Genomic DNA, 21,069 nt, shown 5'->3' with positions numbered 1-21,069 from the left:
AGGTGGTACTTGTGCTTCAAAGATGAGTACTGGTCTTGGGCCCAAGGTTCATATCTTCGCGGTGCCATACCAAGTAAACTCAAACATGGTGGCCTCGGCCACCGCCCTCGCTTGAGGGTTGTGTCTGTGTTTGTTTCTCTTGTGTGGTGTGGTGTTTTTTTGGTTTGTTCTCCTCGCTTCTCTTTTGGTACAAGTGCTCCACATATACCCTTTCCATAGTGATAGGAATTTCCTCGCGGCGTATTCAGAAATGTAGACCGAGTGCTTTGTGAAGTAGGGGTAAGAGTATTCACTCATGTCAAAGTTCCTGAATACCCCGTGTGCACGGGCCTGTACCATGCACACGGGGCCCCCCGTGCCCACGGGCTCTGTACCGTGCGCACGGGACCCCCGTGCGCACGGGGCTCACTTAGCCCGTGTGCACGGGGTCTGCGATTTCTAGTTCTGAAGAGGTGGGATGGGGGGGCTCGGGTTCATTTCCACCCATTCGCCCCCTCCTCTCCCCAGGAAGCCTCCAGCGCCGCCGCCGTCGCCTCCACTCGTCGGAGCTCCTCCGGGCTTCGTTGGAGTTCTTCCTCCGGTTGGTCTTGTCTCCTTTGTTCTATCTCCTTGAGTTCCTATCTAATTTTCTAGCTTTAGGGTTTCTTTGCTCCCTAGATTCGTTTGGCCTCAACTAGTTTGTAGATAGAAGTCTAGTGCTTAGATCCTTTGGTCCCTCTGTTGCACCCACTCCCGGAGTTCTTTCTGGTAGTGGCTGCCGCTGGGAGACCCTCGTGTCCACGGGGTGTTTGACCCCCATACGCACGGGGCCCCGTGCCCACGGTCCTGTACCGTGCGCACGGGACCCCCGTGCCCACGGGGTCTAAACCCCCATGCGCATGGGCTTTCCAGGAACTTTTGCCTAGATTTTTGTCTATCTCCTTGCCATTCATCTTGCACTTGTACTCATTTGTGCTTCGTGCTTTGTGTTGTTGGGTTTTTGTGTGTTTCAGACTCCGCTGACAAGAGGTCTGAGCTTCGTCGCAAGCGTGCAAAAGGAGGATCAAAGGACTTCACCATTGCTCGTCGTCAGCCATCTAAAGACATGGATCAGGGGTCTGGGATAGGTCAGGGCCGTGCTCACCGTGCAGCCTCAAAGCGGCCCGTTGTTGAGGCTTCCGATGAATCTGAGGAAGAATATGACTCACAAGATGATGAGATAGAATAAGAAGATGATCGTGGTGAGGAAGATGAAGAAGAGGAAGAGGAGTCTAGTTCGGAGGAAGCCACTCCGGGCAGGCGTGACCTCCGGAATATGCCTCTTGTCAAGTGGACCAAGCCAGAGATCTGGGCTGAGAGACAGAGCCATCCGTATGTTAAGGCCACGAGTATGGGAATGGATCCCCGTTTCAAGAATGGGTTTCAGCAAAGAATCTATCATGAGCTTCTTATGACCAAGTCAAAGAAGTTTGCTCCTCACAAGCAAGTCAACACTGAGAGTTTGCGCGACAATGATCATCTGTATCCCGGTGTGTACTCCGCTCTTGGACGACTGGGTCTGATTCTGTTTGTCACTTTCAACCACCCCTACAATGAAGATCTAGTGATGCAGTTCTTTGCCACTCTGTACTTCTCCAATGATTCTGCTCGCACCCTCACATGGATGTCCGGAACGCATCAGTGCTCAGCTCCTATGGCAAAGTTCTCCGAGATCATTCCCTACCCGTTCATGGATGAAGAGACTGTTTCTGATGAGTTTGGCATTGTTCGGGAAAGTGGGCAGCGCACTAAGGATGAGATTACCTTTGCTTACAAACAAGAGAAGTCGTTTGTCACTGGGTCAATCAAAGACCTCTTGCCCCTCGCGCCATATCCTACGGTATACCCTCACTCCAAAGGCTGGGGATTCCCATAACATTCGGAGCTCCATGCTTGATGTCTTTGTGTATCTTCATCAAAAGAAGAAAGTGGATGTTCTGGATTTCATGTACTACGAGCTGCGTCAGTGTGTACAAGAGAACAAGTCTTTGATCTATGCTCCATTCATACAGGCGTTGATTGAGACCGTCTGTCCAGCAAAGTACATTGCCAGCTTCAAGACTGTTGTTCCCAAGCGCAACTCTAACTGGACCCCAGCTGCTCCTGCTCCCTATGTGCCCATCAAGAAGGGGCGCAACCCTAGGCCTGAGGATCGTGCTACTTACACTCCAGACATGTCCTCTACTGCACGGATCCCTCGTGGTAAGGCCAAGTCTGTTGGCTCTGAGGCCATCTTTGCCAAGGGAGAGAAGAAGTCGTTGTTCAAGACCTTGAGCAACATGTTCAAGATGTGTCAGTCGATTCAGCATCGTCAGATCAAGGAAATCAACAAGGAGAAGCTTGTTCGGCGTGAGCAGAAGGCAGCAAGGGCTGCTACTGGTGAGGAGGTCGGTCCAGGGTCATAGGACGTCGACAGTGAGGCCACTGCTCGGTCTTTCCCAATGGTCGGGTGACGTTTTGATGATGATGATGATGATGCCTCGAGTGCTCCTCCTCTTGTCTAGTGGGTGTCTTGTCACCATTTGTCTCCTTTTTTGGTGTCTTGATGACAAAGGGGGAGAAGTGGTGTGTGTTCGTGGGTGTGTGTGGTGCGTTCGTGGGTGTGTTGAGATCTCAAGCCTCGTGTTTCTCGCTGTTGGTTGGTTTTAGTTGGCTTGAGATACTCTTATTTCCTTTCCGTCTGTGTGGTTGTGAGACTCTAGCGTTATTGTGAGACTCTAGCTTTATTATTGAACCTTGCAATCATCCTCTTATGCTTATTGGGTCTCACATTATTTGCTCACCACACTGTGTCATGAGATCTAGGCACCGTTAAAGGTTTATTTTGATGAATCTCATGACTTAACAATAATGATCTTGGTCGAACCTCCTATGGGTGTACTAGATGCATTCTTGTTTTCGAGCACACATATAGGGGGAACTATCATGATCATTATTTGTTCCATGGCTTTCTTTCTATTTATCCTCCATGTCATGCTCTAACCACGTTGTCATCAATGCACCAAAAAGGGGGAGATTAAAAGTGCTAGTGGCACTTATGCTATATTTTGGTGTGATGACAATGTGGTTAGTTGAACTAACATCGGTTGCCAAAGTTTATCTCAGGTTATTGGTTCTAAGTGCCCGCGATGGAGATGTGCGACCCCCCCCCCCATTTCAAAAAGGACAAAGGCGTGGTCTTTCGACGCTTCAAAGATTTAGTTTTGGTTTGCTTCGAGTCGTAGGAAAGACCGCACTATTAAGAGGGGTTTGTGTGGATAAATGTCGTGTGGGAATGCCTTTGCCGAGCCTTACTCTCTTACCCTTCCCACTCCGACCACCTAAAATGAACCTAGTGTGTATGTTGTGGTACTCAGAAAGTTGCAATAGAAAGTTACTGGGTACCCCATGCGCACGGGGTCTTTTGACCCCCGTGCGCACGGGGTACTGCGTAACTATTTGGGTACCCCGTGCGCACGGGGTCTTTTGACCCCTTGACCCCCGTGCGCACGGGGTGGTGCGATTGTCTCTGGATACTCCATGCGCACGGGGCTGACTTAGCCCATGCGCACGGGGTCCAACGGGCAGAAATCCCCACCAGCCCATGAACACTATATATATGCCTTTCTTCCACCTCCAACCCTTAACCCTAATGTCTTGTTGAGCTCCACCATTGTTACACCCCATTTTGCTCAATACTCTCAATCCCTCCACCCAAACTTGTTGAAACTTTGGGGATTGGGAGAGCAAGACCCGATCTATAACTTGACCAAACCAAATCGTGTTCCCCGCAACATTTCTTCCCCATTGACTTGTTACTCTTGGAGCTTGGGCTCCTAGGCGGTTAGAGGTTCCTCCGGAAGCTTCCATGCTTGTGGTGTGCTCCGGAGAAGTTTGTAAAGGTGTGGTGGTCGCCTTCAAGACCAACCCCGAGTGTTTCGAGGCTCATCCGTTGGGGGTGACTCGAAGGAGAATACGGTGAGCCTTTGGTGGCGTTCCGCAAGCTTTGGCTCCGGCACCGCTCCAAACGGAGATTAGCTCTTCCCCAAGGAAGAGTGAACTTCGGGTTAAAATCCGTGTCCTCGTCTCACTTGTGGTTAATCCTTTACCTCACCTTTCTTTGTTGTTGTATGCTTGTTGGCTTGCTAAGTAGTTTTGTTGCCTAGCATTTCTCTCTTGGAGCTTGCTTGTCATATAGGTTGCATTCACCTAGTTGCATATCTAGTGAACTCTTTTATCCGCTAAGCCTTTAAATCTACAAGAAAGATTAAAATTTGTAGTCTCCTATTCACCCCCCCCCTCTAGTCGACCGCATCGATCCTTTCAAAGCTCCTGAGCCTCTTGGACCTCAGCACCCGAGCCGGACGCTGGCACCTCCTGCGTCAGCGGCGTTTCGGGGGCTGACTCCTCCCGAGGATGCTCCACCCAGCCTCGCAAGGATGATAGGGCTGGAGAAGCACGAGCACCGTCCCCACCTTTGCTTAGGGAGAGGGGCGCGGTCACAGGAGGCAACCTGGACTCAAGCAGCACCACCTCGCTCTCCCTCCTCCTCTTCACCACAAGCGTCGGCCTGGTTGCACAACAAGGAAAAAGAGTCGGAAACAAGCACCAACAGCAAAAACAAGGACGAACATCAAAAGGCAGCAGTATAAGCAAGATCAAGATGAAGCTCAAGCACTTACTGGTCCACAGCAGCGTAGTCCACCCTCCGCTTGGTGAGCTTGAAGCCGGAGAGCTTCGCAACCCGAGGCGCGGGCGCGCCAGCTCTGGAAGCAGAAGCAGGAGTGGCGGTTGGGCCGGAAGCGGCCCCAGGCGGCGTCGAAACAGAAGCAGCATCCCAGGAGATCAACATCGATCGGTCCTTCGTCGGGGCGACGGGCGGCTCTCCCCTCTCCAGGCGGTCGTCGGCCTCGTCGTCGTCAGGAAAGGTGCGGAGGATGTTAGCTTTACTCAAGGGGGAGGTCTCCCCCATACCTTCGGGGGTCACCTCCGAGTCTTCCTCCTCCTCTTCTTCCTCCCCGCGGGACTCACCAGAAGACAGCTCCACCGGCGTCGGTGCCGCAGGGGCCCCGGTGAGCACCGGTGGCACCAGTCCGCGCCCGTCAAAGGTCGGCCTGGAGGCCATGACCAGCGCCCCGTCCTTGTGGCAGAACAAGGGAGTGAAGACATTCGGCGATACTCCTGATCGTCCCCAACCAGGAGGCGGAGAGCTGCGGCCAGCTCCTCGCCGGACAAGGCCTTCGAGCTCAAGCAAACCTTGTCCTCTTCGTCCCCAATCTCCCACAAGGGACGCGTGCGGGCTTGAAGCGGGGCCACGCACAGCATCAGGAATTCCCTCAACATCATGGCCCCTATAATCTTCGCCGCCTCGGCTTCAGGTTGGACTTCATCTGCTCCAGCACCAACGTCGCCCGCTCGTCGGTGAGCTTCACGTAGGACCACCCCTTGTCAGACTGGGCCTCTCCGTTGGCAGCGTCAAACGAGGGTGGATGCATTTAGCATCCATCATGGCCCACTTGCCCCGGAAGCCGTCGGCTTTCTTCCCTGTCTTCGAGATCGAGTGGGCCTTGCCGGCCGCGATGAAATTGACACACCCGGAGGCATGACCCTCCTTGGCGCGGAAGAAGAAGAAGTGGCACAGAAGGGCCACGGACGGCATCATGCGGAGGTACGCCTCGCAGTAGTAGGCGAAGATCGACAAGAGAAGGATAGAGTTGGGATGAAGATGCAGCGCCTGCAGCCCGTAGTGATCAAGGACCTCGTAAAAGAAGTCTGAGAAGGGGGAACATCCCAGTGGTGATGCTGCTCGTGAAGAAGGGGTAGAAGGTTGATAGAGGCAAAGGTGTCCCGTCTTTCGATGAGATGATGGATATCGCTTTGGTGGAAGTCGACTTTGACGATCCGACTACGAACGTGCGAGGACGTCGCGCCTTAGCAATCGCTAAACCAACTCCGAGAGGTTATTGACCACGCCGGAGCACGATCAACCTGACCACGAGGGTCTGTTTCCTGCGAGCAAACGAAGAACAAGCAAGAAACTAAGATTGCAATCTGGATATTGCGAATATAAGATGAAAGCTTTATTGATCAAGGTGGGGTTCTGTGACGCCTTTGTCTGGTCGTTGAACACAAACGAAGTACGCGAAGTTGCAGCTATGGCGAACTTTTAATCTAAACAAAACCCAAAGTCTAAACGATGCCCTAAGGGCTGTATATATGGAGGAAGAGGGGGGAATTTCGTGGCCCTTGGTGGAGGGGTCCGAAATCAACCCTATCTCTTGTTTCCCCACACATACGGACTCTAAAAATAGCCTATACTTATGTATTTCGAAATTACATGGGCCTGGCCCAATAATAAGGTGACGCAGCACCTAAAATAGCCTCGGGACGAAATTTATGAAGTGGCATCTTGTATATTTCGTCCAAGGCTTCATGCACCCATTATGGTGGCTTCAAAGTCCTGAAATCATCACTTGTAACTCCATTCTTGTTCTTGCTCCAATGTTCATCCTTCTCCAAGCTAGGCCCTTCATTTGTAAGCAAAACAAATGTATCCAATTTAGGCAGCATCATATTCTCATGAACATTAGAATCATTACCAAGAAACGAAAGTACCTGGTAATTTAGTTGGCGTGCACGAGCTCTAGTAATTGGTCCAGTATGTATAGCAGCAGGGGCTGTGGGTGTAACAATTGTATTGATGTCCTCATCATCCTCCCCTTCTTGAAATGAAGTCGTCCTCGACGGAAGTTCATCTTCCTCACCCAAATAAGGCTTCAAATCTGCAATGTTAAATGTGGGACTAACCCCAAAATCTGCAGGCAGCTCAAGTTTATATGCATTATCATTTATTTTCTCTAACACCTTAAAGGGACCATCAGCACGTGGCATTAACTTTGATTTGCGCAAATCAGGAAATCTATCCTTACGCAAATGTAACCAAACAAGATCTCCAGGTGCAAACACAACATGTTTTCTACCCTTATCTCCAGCAAGTTTATATTTAGCATTCATGCGCTCAATGTTTTCCTTAGTTAACTCATGCATTTTTAAAATCAATTCAGCACGTTGTTTAGCATCAAAATTAACCTTCTCCGAAGATGGAAGAGGCAACAAATCAATAGGTGCACGAGGTAGGAAACCATACACAACTTCAAAAGGGCACATCTTAGTAGTAGAATGCAATGAACGATTATAAGCAAATTCAATATGAGGCAAGCATTCCTCCCACATTTTCTTATTATTCTTCAAAACAGCCCTAAGCATAGTAGACAACGTTCTATTGACTACTTCAGTTTGTCCATCAGTTTGGGGGTGACAAGTAGTACTAAAAAGCAGTTTAGTCCCCAACTTAGCCCATAAACATCTCCAAAAGTGGCTAAGAAATTTAGTATCACGATCTGAAACAATAGTATTTGGCACACCATGCAAGCGAATAATTTCACGAAAGAACAAATCAGCAACATTAACAGCATCATCGCTTTTATGACATGGTATAAAGTGTGCCATTTTCGAGAATCTATCCACGACAACAAATATGCTATCCCTCCCCTTCTTTGTTCGAGGTAAACCTAAAACAAAGTCCATAGATATATCCTCCCAAGGAACACTAGGTACAGGCAAAGGCATATATAAACCATGAGGATTGAGTCGTGACTTAGCTTTTTGACATGTAGTGCAGCGAGCAATAAAACGCTCAACATCCCGTCTCATCTTTGGCCAAAAGAAATGTGTAGCAAGTACGTCCTCCGTCTTCTTCACGCCAAAGTGTCCCATTAATCCTCCTCCATGCGCCTCCTGCAACAACAAAAGACGAACGGAGCTAGCTGGAATGCATAGCTTGTTAGCACGAAACACAAATCCATCGTTAACAACAAACTTGTTCCACATTCTTCCTTCTTTACAATTCTGCATTACATCTTTAAAATCAGCATCATGCACATATTGATCTTTGATGGTCTCCAAACCAAATATTTTGAAGTCAAGTTGTGAAAGCATAGTATAGCGACGAGACAATGCATCAGCAATAACATTTTCTTTTCCCTTCTTGTGTTTAATGACATAAGGGAAAGTCTCAATGAATTCAACCCATTTAGCATGTCTACGATTCAGTTTAGCTTGACTTTTAATATGTTTCAAAGATTCATGATCAGAATGTATAACAAATTCTTTGGGCCATAAATAATGTTGCCATGTTTCTAAAGTCCGAACAAGAGCATATAATTCTTTATCATAAGTAGAATAATTCAGACTAGGCCCACTCAATTTTTCAGAAAAGTATGCAACAGGTTTGCCATCTTGTAATAACACACCTCCTAATCCAATTCCACTAGCATCACATTCAAGCTCAAAAGTCTTATTAAAATCAGGAAGTTGGAGTAAAGGAGCATGTGTCAACTTATCTTTCAATACCGTGAAGGCTTCTTCCTGTGCAGTACCCCAAAGAAAAGGCACATCTTTCTTTGTAAGCTCATTGAGAGGTGCAGCAATGGTGCTGAAATCTCTCACAAAACGCCTATAGAATCCAGCGAGGCCAAGAAAACTCCTCACTTGTGTGACCGTTTTGGGCTGCGGCCAACTCTCAATAGCTTCAATCTTGGCTTTATCAACTTCAATTCCCTGTGGAGTAACAACATAGCCAAGAAAAGATACTCGGTCGGTGCAAAAGGTGCACTTCCCAAGGTTACCAAACAAACGTGCATCACGTAGAGCAATAAAAACAGCACGTAAATGTTCCAAATGTTCTTCCAAAGATCTGCTATAAATCAATATGTCATCAAAGTAAACTACCACAAATCGTCCAATGAAAGCACGTAAAACTTCGTTCATTAATCTCATGAAAGTACTAGGTGCATTAGTTAACCCAAAAGGCATGACTAACCACTCATATAATCCAAACTTAGTTTTAAATGCTGTTTTCCATTCATCTCCCAATTTCATACGAATTTGATGGTAGCCACTACGCAAATCAACTTTGGAGAATATTGTAGAGCCACTCAATTCATCAAGCATATCATCTAGCCTAGGAATAGGATGACGATAACGAATAGTAATATTATTAATGCCTCTACAATCAACACACATACGTGATGTACCATCCTTTTTCGGCACTAGAATAATAGGAACAGCACAAGGACTAAGGGATTCGCGTATATAACCTTTGTCGAGAAGCTCTTGTACTTGACGCATAATCTCCTTCGTCTCCTCTGGATTGGTACGGTATGGTGCACGGTTTGGCAGTGAAGCACCGGGAATTAAGTCAATCTGATGCTCAATCCCTCGAATAGGCGGTAATCCCGGTGGCACGTCTTGTGGAAAAACGTCAGCGAACTCCTGCAAAATGTTAGTGACAGCAGGAGGCAAAGAGGAAGGCACGTCCTCGAATGAAAATAATGCCTCTTTGCACACAAAAGCATAGCAAACAGATTTGCTAAAATCTAGATCATCAATATCAGATTTGGTGGCAAGTAAACATGCACTTTTCAATTTAATTTCAGAAGCAACACTAGATGGTTTATTATTAGGCTTCATTTGTTGCTCAAATTCTTTTGCCACAATCTGATTTTCACTCTTATTCTTCTCCTGTTGTGCTTTATTAGCTCTATTAATATCATCTTTCAAAATGGAATCAGGAGTCATAGGAAGCAAAGTAATATTTTTATCCTTATGAACAAGAGTATAGTGATTGTTTCTACCATGGTGTACAGAATTTTTATCAAATTGCCATGGTCTACCAAGTAATAAGGAACATGCTTGCATAGGTACCACATCACAATCAACATAATCAGCATATGTAGAGATACTAAAATGCACACGAACAGTACGTGTTACCTTAACCTTGCCGCTGTTGTTGAACCATTGGATGTAGTAAGGATGTGGATGTGGTCTTGTGGTGAGAGAAAGCTTCTCCACCATCTCCATGCTAGCCAAGTTGTTGCAGCTCCCTCCGTCTATTATGACGCGCACAGAACGTTCCTTCACAACTCCCTTGGTATGGAACAAATTGTGCCTCTGATTTTGCTCAGCTTGTGTGACCTGCACACTCAAAACACGTTGAGCAACTAAACATTCATACCTGTCAGCGTCTTCAGGAGCCATGTATTGCGTCTCATGATCAGAATCATCTCCACCATGTTCTTCACGTGTAATAAGAGCCAATGTCTCCTCATCATAGTCACTAGCGGACTCATATCCACCATCCGCGGTAGCAATCATCACACGCGGAGATTTGCATTCCCTCGCATAATGACCTCCTCCCTTACAACGACGACAAATAATATCACTTGTGTGCCCTGTTGATGCCATGGAAGAAGAAGAACGCTGTGCAGGCCCCGCAGGTGCGCTCTTGGCAGATAATGGTGGTTGTTCCTGTTTTCTTGTATCACGACTGTAGGAGGCACCTGATTGAGGTGCTGGTGCAGTTGAAGTAGAAGATGCACGTGGCGTCCATGAAGAAGGTCGGCCTGCAGAAAAGTTAGTTCGCGCCAATGCTTGTCGATCCTGCACTTCACGTTCAGCTTTACAAGCAAGATGGAATAAACGAGTGATATTAGTATACTCCTTATAGTCTAGAATGGTCTGAATCTCTCTATTTAATCCACCCAGAAAACGTGCAAGCATAGCTTCATTCTCCTCAACAATACCACATCTAATCATGCCAGTTTGTAATTCCTGATAATATTCTTCTACAGAATTTTTCCCTTGTCTTAAACGCTGCAATTTTTGAAGCAATTCACGTTGATAATATGGTGGAACCCAACGCGTACGCATAGCAGTTTTCAAAGCAGCCCAAGTAGTTGGAATAGGATATAATCTACAATGTTCAGACCACCATACACATGCAAAACTAGTGAAAGCACAAACGGCAGCAGCAACTCGTCTCTCCTCAGGATATTGTAAACATGTAAATCGTTGTTCAGTTTCTAACTCCCAAGTAAGATATATATCAGGAACATATCTACCCTCAAATGGTGGAATATTCAATTTCAGTTTAGGAATATGGACATCATCTCGTACCTGAGGTGGTGGTGCAGGCCTACCATTACGAATATATACCTGAGGTCGACCTGCTGGTGGTGGTACAGGTGGCTGCTCGTAGATCTGATTTTGATCAACCTCATCCTCATAATCGCCCGCATACTCATCATCCTCCTGGGTACCAGCAGGAGCAGTAGCAGGAGCCAAAGAAACACCAACAGCAGTACCAGCGGCACCAGAATTTTGTCCTGGCACAATAGGAACACGCTGTGCTCGTCCATACTGATTCGGAAGGGGGCGTAGTTGTTGTTGTTGCAGAGGTGCGACAGGTGCAGCCGGTGGTGGAAGACGCGCAAGCAGTTCATTAAATCTGTTATCGAGCTTTGTTTCGAACGTCTTCTCAAGGCCAGTGATCTTCTCCATGGCCTCTTCAAAATTGTTCAGCACATCTTGTACCTGTTCAGTCATCATTTGCTGAAACTTATCATGAAGCTCCTTGTTCGATAAGTTCTCCCAGTCAATCTCGTCGGCTTGTGATCCTGGCATGGTTAGCAGCAATAGAAACACACAAGAATATGATCCTACAGACTACTAAGAAGTGGTGGTGGTGTATCACAAATCCGTCAAGCAAATCTCAAATTCTTACCAGTTCTTACCCAGCAGCAGGCGGTGATCGGCAACCGTTGTAGTCAAAAACTCTCAAAGCTTGGATAGAGCGATTACCAGGGAGAGTCAAACACACGACGTAGATGTATGTGGAGCTGGGAAGGCTTATAGTATGGTAGCAAAAAGGGTCAGCAATAATCAATTCAGAGATGCAAAGTTGAATAAACGCTCAACGACGGTACTGTGCTGGTCCTAGGCTAGACTGTGCTAGAGACGCGAGCCTAGAACACCAACAAAATCACGGCGCGGCACGTAAACAAGGGAAAGCACACTCTGAATTTTTTTATTTTTCGCTTTTTTTTTGCGCTGCTTTTTTTTGCGCTCTTTTTTTTTGCGAAAAATCACTATAATGGCGAGTGTCTCAAAACTCTTCTTAGCTCAAACTGACAGGATGGGCACGAAATTTTTTCGACCAATTTTTTTTTTTGACTGCCCGGACCCAAAAACTGGAAACGGGTCAAAAAAAACTTCCTATAATGGCACCTGTCTCAAAACACTCAGAAACACCTAAAAATAGGATAGCCAGAAAATTTTGCGAAAAATGCGTGTTCGAAAAATTTTGGGCCTAAACGGAGCGTGGCTACCCGACTCTTTTTTTTTCCGAAAGCTACTCCGGCAAGGAAACACGAATCGGAAACTAGATGGATCTCGAAAACAAACCTAATAAGCAAGGAACTCGGGTTGGTGGTGGATATATGGTGGTGGTATATGGCAGCGGTGGTGGTAGCGGTGGTAGTATATGGATATGGATATGAATCGGTGGTGGTATATGAATCGGTGGTGGTATATGGATACGGATTCGGAGCGGTGGCGGATAAGCGGTGGTGGTAGATGGCAGGGGCGATGATGATGGTGCGGCGGCGGCGTGACAACTTATGACCAGAACTCGAAACTCTAAAAGACTAGACTCTAAGACCAGCAACTAGACGCGACGATGCAACCGCAAATTCAACAAAGCAAAACCCTAAAAAGATTATGCAAAGGCTCAGATTGGTTCGGATATGATGAACTAACCCTAATTTTTTTTGTGTGGCTTTTTCGTGGACTGTAGGTATGAAGAACAGACTCGATCTAAACGACGAAAAACTGTAAAATCTCACCGAGCAACCTGGAAATCTGATACCACTTGATAGAGGCAAAGGTGTCCCGTCTTTCGATGAGATGATGGATATCGCTTTGGTGGAAGTCGACTTTGACGATCCGACTACGAATGTGCGAGGACGTCGCGCCTTAGCAATCGCTAAACCAACTCCGAGAAGTTATTGACCACGCCGGAGCACGATCAACCTGACCACGAGGGTCTGTTTCCTGCGAGCAAACGAAGAACAAGCAAGAAACTAAGATTGCAATCTGGATATTGCGAATATAAGATGAAAGCTTTATTGATCAAGGTGGGGTTCTGTGACGCCTTTGTCTGGTCGTTGAACACAAACGAAGTACGCGAAGTTGCAGCTATGGCGAACTTTTAATCTAAACAAAACCCGAAGTCTAAACGATGCCCTAAGGGCTGTATATATGGAGGAAGAGGGGGGGAATTTCGTGGCCCTTGGTGGAGGGGTCCGAAATCAACCCTATCTCTTATTTCCCCACACATACGTACTCTAAAAATAGCCTATACTTATGTATTTCGAAATTACATGGGCCTGGCCCAATAATAAGGTGACGCAGCACCTAAAATAGCCTCGGGACGAAATTTATGAAGTGGCATCTTGTATATTTCGTCCAAGGCTTCATGCACCCATTATGGTGGCTTCAAAGTCCTGAAATCATCACTTGTAACTCCATTCTTGTTCTTGCTCCAATGTTCATCCTTCTCCAAGCTAGGCCCTTCATTTGTAAGCAAAACAAATGTATCCAATTTAGGCAGCATCATATTCTCATGAACATTAGAATCATTACCAAGAAACGAAAGTACCTGGTAATTTAGTTGGCGTGCACGAGCTCTAGTAATTGGTCCAGTATGTATAGCAGCAGGGGCTGTGGGTGTAACAATTGTATTGATGTCCTCATCATCCTCCCCTTCTTGAAATGAAGTCGTCCTCGACGGAAGTTCATCTTCCTCACCCAAATAAGGCTTCAAATCTGCAATGTTAAATGTGGGACTAACCCCAAAATCTGCAGGCAGCTCAAGTTTATATGCATTATCATTTATTTTCTCTAACACCTTAAAGGGACCATCAGCACGTGGCATTAACTTTGATTTGCGCAAATCAGGAAATCTATCCTTACGCAAATGTAACCAAACAAGATCTCCAGGTGCAAACACAACATGTTTTCTACCCTTATCTCCAGCAAGTTTATATTTAGCATTCATGCGCTCAATGTTTTCCTTAGTTAACTCATGCATTTTTAAAATCAATTCAGCACGTTGTTTAGCATCAAAATTAACCTTCTCCGAAGATGGAAGAGGCAACAAATCAATAGGTGCACGAGGTAGGAAACCATACACAACTTCAAAAGGGCACATCTTAGTAGTAGAATGCAATGAACGATTATAAGCAAATTCAATATGAGGCAAGCAGGCTATTGGGGCCCACGGCGCTCCGCACTTGCCCCTTAGGCTTCGCCTCGAAGCCAAGCCCGAGCGCGCCTTGGGCCCGGGGGCTACTGTCGGCGTTCTGGGAACGGGGGTCCCCAGACTTGCTTGCCTGCGGTCCACGGTGTGGCTCTGCGAGCGGGCCCGTACGACCCACCTTCACTAGCAAGGACTCAAGACCCTCGCGAGGCGAATGACACAAGACCTCCTTAGGAGCGGCCTCACCAGGCTGGCTCGCGAGGGGCAGAGAGATCAAGTCCAGGCAAACCTCGCGAGGTTCCGATGATGTGAGCCATGATGACCAAGGCCTGGCGGGCGCCAGGTGGGCGCCAGCGCGCACAGTGCCCTTGTTTCCTCTTTGGTGCTAAGGAAGAAGGCGCAGGCGCGGAGTACCGAGGCGTCAAGCAAAGATTTCCATATATGTGCAACGAGACCAAGACCCGCAGGACGGCAAGACGGAGGTCACCATGGAGCCCAAGACGGCGTCACCATCAGAGCCTTTGGCAGGCGAAGACCACTTTTGTCAGAATAAGCTGTACTAGCTGTCCCCTTTCGAATCGGCCGTTGTTGGCTCCCTTCCCGCTCAATATTTGGGGAGAGGACCATGGCCTCTACAAATAGGACTAGCCACCACCGTAGCTAGGGGGATCGGTCGGATTGAGAGAGAGCAGAACAACCACAAGTTCACCGAGCACAAGAACACCTCTCCTGAGGAGGCTGTTCTTCCCCTTGTACTGTTCATCCTCATCCGAAGAGGCAATCCACCACACCACACTGGAGTAGGGTATTACACCACAATGGTGGCCGGAACCAATATAAACCTTGTGTCCCTTGTGTTACGAGTTCATCAAGCTAGCCCGTAAGATCTTAGAAAAGCTAGGACATGGATCGATAGGGGAGATCTTCGCACGCACCCCAGTGTTCGAACCTTGAGGGTTTTGCCGGAACCCGTGATCCGACAGAAGGAGTTCAAAGTGGATTAGTCAAAGAAGGAGTTCTTACCTGAGTTGTAAGGTGTGAAGTTGTGTAAAGGGTCAAAACCCGACCACGGCAGGAAAAAGAGAATGAAAAGCCATTCCCTATGCCTCAGCCATAGGTTCTATAAAGTATGCTAGTTGTGTACCTTGCCATGAGTTTGGCAAGGGGGTACGATATTGATCCAAGAGTGGATCACCTGTCAGCGGTCAAAATTATCCTTAGAAGACTAAGGATATATTTCTCGGTTATGGAGGTGATAAAGAGTTCATCGTAAAGCGTTACGCCGATGCAATCTTTTACACCGATCCGGATGACTCTGAGTCTCAATCTAGATATATATTAAAAGTGGGAGCAATTAGCTAGAGTAGCTCCATGCAGAGCATTGTAGACATAGAAAATTTCAAAATACATACGGCTCTGAATGTGAGAGGCCCATTGACTAAGCTTCTCTCACAAGCAAAACATGATCACACCTTAGTACTCTTTGGGTGTTAATCACATAGCGATGTGAACTAGACTATTGACTCTAGTAAAACCATTTGGGTATTAGTCACATGGTGATGTGAACTAATCACATGGTGATGTGAACTATTGGTGTTAAATTACATGGCGATGTGAACTAGACTATTGACTCTAGTGCAAGTGGGAGACTAAAGGAAATATGCCCTAGAGGCAATAATAAATTTTTATTTATATTTCCTTATATCATGACAAATTTTTATTATTCATGTTAGAATTGTATTAACCGAAAACTTAGTGCATGTGTGAATACATAGACAAGCTGAGTGTCATTAGTATGCCTCTACTTGACTAGCTCGTTAATCAAAGATGGTTAAGTTTCCTAACCATTGACATGAGTAGTCATTTGATTAACGGGATCACATCGTTAGAGAATGATGTGATTGACTTGACCCATCCATTAGCTTAGCACGATGATCGTTTAGTTTGTTGCTATTGCTTTGTTCATAACTTATACATGTTCCTATGACTATGAGATTATGCAACTCCCAAATACCGAAGGAACACTTGGTGTGCTATCAAACGTCACAACATAACTGGGTGACTATAAAGATGCTCTACAGGTGTCTTCGATGGTGTTTGTTGAGTTGGCATAGATTGAGATTAGGATTTGTCACTTCGTGTATCGGAGAGGTATCTCTGGGCCCTCTCGGTAATGCACATCACTATAAGCCTTGCAAGCAATGTGACTAATGAGTTAGTTACGGGATGTTGCATTACAGAATGAGTGAAGAGATTTCCGGTAACAAGATTGAACTAGCTATTGAGAAACCAACGATCGAATCTCGGGCAAGTAACATACCGATGACAAAGGGAACAACGTATGTTGTTATGCGGTTTGACCGATAAAGATCTTTGTAGAATATGTAGGAACCAATATGAGCATCCAGGTTCCACTATTGGTTATTGACCAGAGATGAATCCTGGTCATGTCTACATAGTTCTCGAACCCATAGGGTCCGCACGCTTAACGTTCAATGATGATCGGTATTATGAGTTTATGTGTTTTGATGTATCAAAGGTAGTTCAGAGTCCCGGATGTGATCACAGACATGACGAGGAGTCTCGAAATGGTCGAGACATAAAGATCGATATATTGGAAGGCTATGTTTGGACATCTGAATGGTTCCGGATGAGTTCGGTCATTTACCGGAGTACCGAAGGGTTAGGGGAACCCCCCGGGGAGTCAATGGGCCTTATTGGGCCTTAGTGGGAGAGAGGAGGAGGCGGCCAAGGTGGAGGGTGCCCCCCAAGCCCAATCCGAATTGGGTGGGGGCTGCCCCCCCCCCCCTTTCCTTCCCTCTCTCTCCCCCTTCCTTCCTCTCCTACTCCAACTAGAGAAGGGGGAATCCTACTCCCACTAGGAGTAGGACTCTCCCCTTGGGTGCGCCATGAGAGGGTCGGCCCTCCCCTCCTCCACTCCTTTATATACGGGGGAGGGGGCACCCCATAGACACACAAGTTGATTGTTTAGCCGTGTGCGGTGCCCCCCTCCATAGAATTCCACCTCGGTCATATCATTGTAGAGCTTAAGCGAAGCCCTGTGTCGATAACTTCATCATCACTGTCATCACGCCGCCGTGCTGACGAAACTCTCCCTCGACCTCAGCTGGATCTAGAGTTCGTGGGACGTCATCGAGCTGAACGTGTGCAGATCGCGGAGGTGTCGTGCCTTGGGTGCTAGGATCGGTCGGATCTTGAAGACGTACGACTACATCAACCGCGTTGTCATAACGCTTCCGCTTACGGTCTACGAGGGTACGTGAACATCACTCTCCCCTCTCGTTGTTGTGCATCACCTAGATGGATCTTGCATGTGTGTAGGAATTTTTTTGAAATTACTGCGTTCCCCAACATCGTTCATATTGACTAAGTTGACAAAGCCCTCCGTCCCCGTCATCTTAGTAGGCCCACAAGTCAGCCTCCCACTATTATGGGTCCCAGCTAGCAGGGAGAGTATTCATTTTTTGTGTGTAATAAGGAGGCACTTCCTTGCGTGCGAAGATATAGCTGGTGGGTCCGACCTGTCAGCGGGGGGAACATTTTTTTTTCGAAATACAGAGGCCCTTCCGGTGGGTCCCAGTTGTCAGGTAGAGGGATCATTATTTTGCGCGTAATAAGGAGGCATTTCCTTGCGTGCGGCCGTGGACCCAGCTATCAGCCTCTCCACGTACAGTCCACTTCTGATGGATGTGGTTCGCTGACCATGTTGACCACTCCACGCCGAGCGCATCCAAGGTGGTGGACGGCGGCGAGTCCCCGGACAGCAACGAGCCGGACATGGGAAGACGCAGGAGTGGAGTCGTAGACGGAGAGGTGTACGAGGGTTAACTGGTTCTGGTGTGGTGTAGTTCGGCAGTCGGTGGAGAAAAAAGGGGTGGACGGATGTCCTGGCCGGCGGTGGGGTAGCACTTCACAGCGAAGCGTGCTAAGTAGAGCTGCCAGCAGTAGGAGGCGGGAGCAGGTGGTCCCGGTGGCGCTAGAGGAAGAAGATGAGAGATTGAAGATGGATGTCGGTCGTTGGATGTACATCCAACAGCTAACCATGTCAGACTCATTTGTTGACTAAGTTGACAACAATTTGCGTTGGCTTCGACCTATTAGCCCACATTTCAGCCTCCAAAAATGTGGCACGTATTCAACCCATTTTTTCAGAATTTACAGTCAATTTGATCTTTTTTTTAGAATTACAGTCCATTTGCTGGGCTGGGTGAACAAATAATGTAGCGTCCATGCGGCTCATTTATTTTTTTATAAAAAATTACAAGCCATTTACACTTTCTTGAAATACACGATTTTGCTGGGCTGATTCTAATTATAATGTTGGGTTGGGTGCAGCAATGTTATCAAAAATTAAACAGGGGTTGAGCATTTTGTTATAAATATATTGAAATAATAAGTGATTTATTATTCCATTGGTCCTTAAATCTTACCAAGCTTTTGTACACAGTCACCGTGATTTTCTTTGCCAAAAAAATCCAGAAATTTATTGTTAAGAAATTAATTTTACAAGTTAATAAGATGTCGGATATTCTTTTCTTACATATGTAGGTATCTGTTAAACATATGATGACAATAACAATAATATATAATAACATATAAAATAATTTAAATATATTTAATATAGTTAGAAGGGAAACATAAGTTGGACCACGCGTTCCTATTCTTATATAGAAAAATAGAACAGACATCTGTGTTTTCTTCAAAAAAAAATACATAAATTGGGTTGCCGATGTTTCAGGAAAAATAATACCTTGGATGGGGGGTCCATAGGCTGGTCGATACATGATGGCCCTCAAGAAAATACAAACCGGCATGTCGTGGGTTGCGCATGTTAAAAAAGAAAGCCTAGACGGGGCAGCCCACAACCCAGCTGATACTTGCTGCCCCAGTGATAATAAATGATACCTGCCAGCTCCCGGCTTCGTTGTGAATTTATCTCCTTTAGTAACTACGTTGAAGCACCTAAAAAACTGTAACTATGTTTGACAAACCCGTGGGCCCCAACATCAGTATAGCATTAGGAGGAAGTATTTTTTCAATGAGGCACTTGCTTGTGTACGGCCATAGACCTGGTGGGTCCTGACTGTCCGCCTCTCCATGTATAGTCCTTTCCAGATTCCTCTCGTTTGTTCAGCATGTTCACAACGGCAGACAGCGGCACCGCGGCGAGTGCACAAAGGCGCAGGAGGAGATCGGACCACCTGAGGCAGTGCCTTATTTGTAACGAAAGTACTGAACTAGCCCAGTGGCCAAGTGACACTACCCGACAGCTATTCCGCCTGGGTTCGATTCCACCTGATGCAGGGAAAATATCTTTATTTTTTTGCCTCTGCCATTATTGACATGTGGGTCCCCATTGTCATCTACGCGCACCGCATCCAACACTTGCCAAAACTTCGTCCCTCGTTTTCTCTGTTTTTCACACACTCGACATTGTGTGGTCATTTTGAAAATAGCATATCTTTTTGACTGTGCATCATATGAAGATGTGCTATGCATGAATGTTGATCAGCAGGATATTAACTGGCTGGTAGTTCCATTTTCGACCATGAATAAAACTTCCAACATGATGTTATCCCTGTTTGAAAAGGCGGTGTTAATATAAATGCTCTGCCTCTGAAAGTTGCAGTTTCTTATCTGAAACTGAACTTGCAGTTTCTTATCTGAAACTGAAACTTGCAGTTTCTTCTCTGAGAATCACATTGTCTGCACTTTTATACTCCTATGAAACTACATTTTTTTGAAGTGCTAAAAATAGATCTCTATAATTCATAAAATACTTCATATGAACAATACTGCAAATCTGAAATTCAAAAGACATTCATATCTGAAAGTACTCTCAAAATACACAACACAAAACACAATTCACAACCTGCAAATACTGACAACCCTAAGCTCCTCCTGACAATTCACAACCTACCCGACTATTGGGATGGGGGCAGTCCCCTCCTATTCCTCGGCGGCAGACAGCCGCCCCGTGAGACGATGTGAACAGCGAGGAGAGGATGGCGGGGAAGCGTCGTTCGGCCAACTGCTTTTCTCCTCTTGCAGTTGGGTTCGGTCGATGAAGACTCCACCGGCTTGCTCTGCCACGACACCCTCACAAACAGCACCCTGTAGATGCTCGATCCTTCAATCTCTGGTGGATGCTCCATCTGGGATCGATACTCCCACCACCGCTCCCTCACGATGGGACTCGGTGAATTTGTTTGCTCCATGGCCCAGAGGAGCAGCTCTATGTACTCCCGCGCGACTCCCTTTGGGAGTATGGTCGCCTTTTCGCTCTGTTGCTGATATTTGGCCATGGATGCCGCCATCGCCGCTAGTTGGACCTTGTTGTCAAACCAAGACTGTATCTCCAACATCCTAGCTAGCTTCACAAGGTCGCCGTCTGCGATCCTCATGTATCGGTTGTACTCCTCCATCGATCAACTTCTCCACAGCACCTTCACTCGCCGGCGGTGGTTTTTGAATGGAAGAGGAGAGGAGCAGCACTAGCTTTGGATTAGGAGAGGAGCAACGTTGGTTTTGGATTGGAACAGGAGAGGAGGGCGGTGGTTTTGAAATTGAAGAGGAGAGGAGCGGTGCTGGATTTAGATTGGAACATGAGAGGAGCGGCGGTGGAGAGGAGAGGAGTGGCGCTGGTCTTGGAAGTATTTTTTTGTTTTGCGTATTTTGGGTCAAAGTTTGACCATGTATTGTATTTGACAAGCAAAATGTGATGCATATCACCAAAAATTGTATCATTTGGTTCGTATCTGAATGTACTTTCAAATTGTATTATTTTTGCAGCGTATAACATATATTTTGTTTGTGAAAATCATGGTCAATTATGACCCAGAATAAAAGGGAGACTAGTTAATGTGGGGTCACTTTCTTAATAGAAGGGTAAA

The sequence above is a fragment of the Triticum aestivum genome, chromosome 5A (assembly GCF_018294505.1).
Source record: "Triticum aestivum cultivar Chinese Spring chromosome 5A, IWGSC CS RefSeq v2.1, whole genome shotgun sequence".
NCBI classification, from domain to species: domain Eukaryota; kingdom Viridiplantae; phylum Streptophyta; class Magnoliopsida; order Poales; family Poaceae; genus Triticum; species Triticum aestivum.
The sequence above is the reverse complement of the archived record's forward strand: the minus strand, read 5'-3'. Positions refer to the sequence as shown.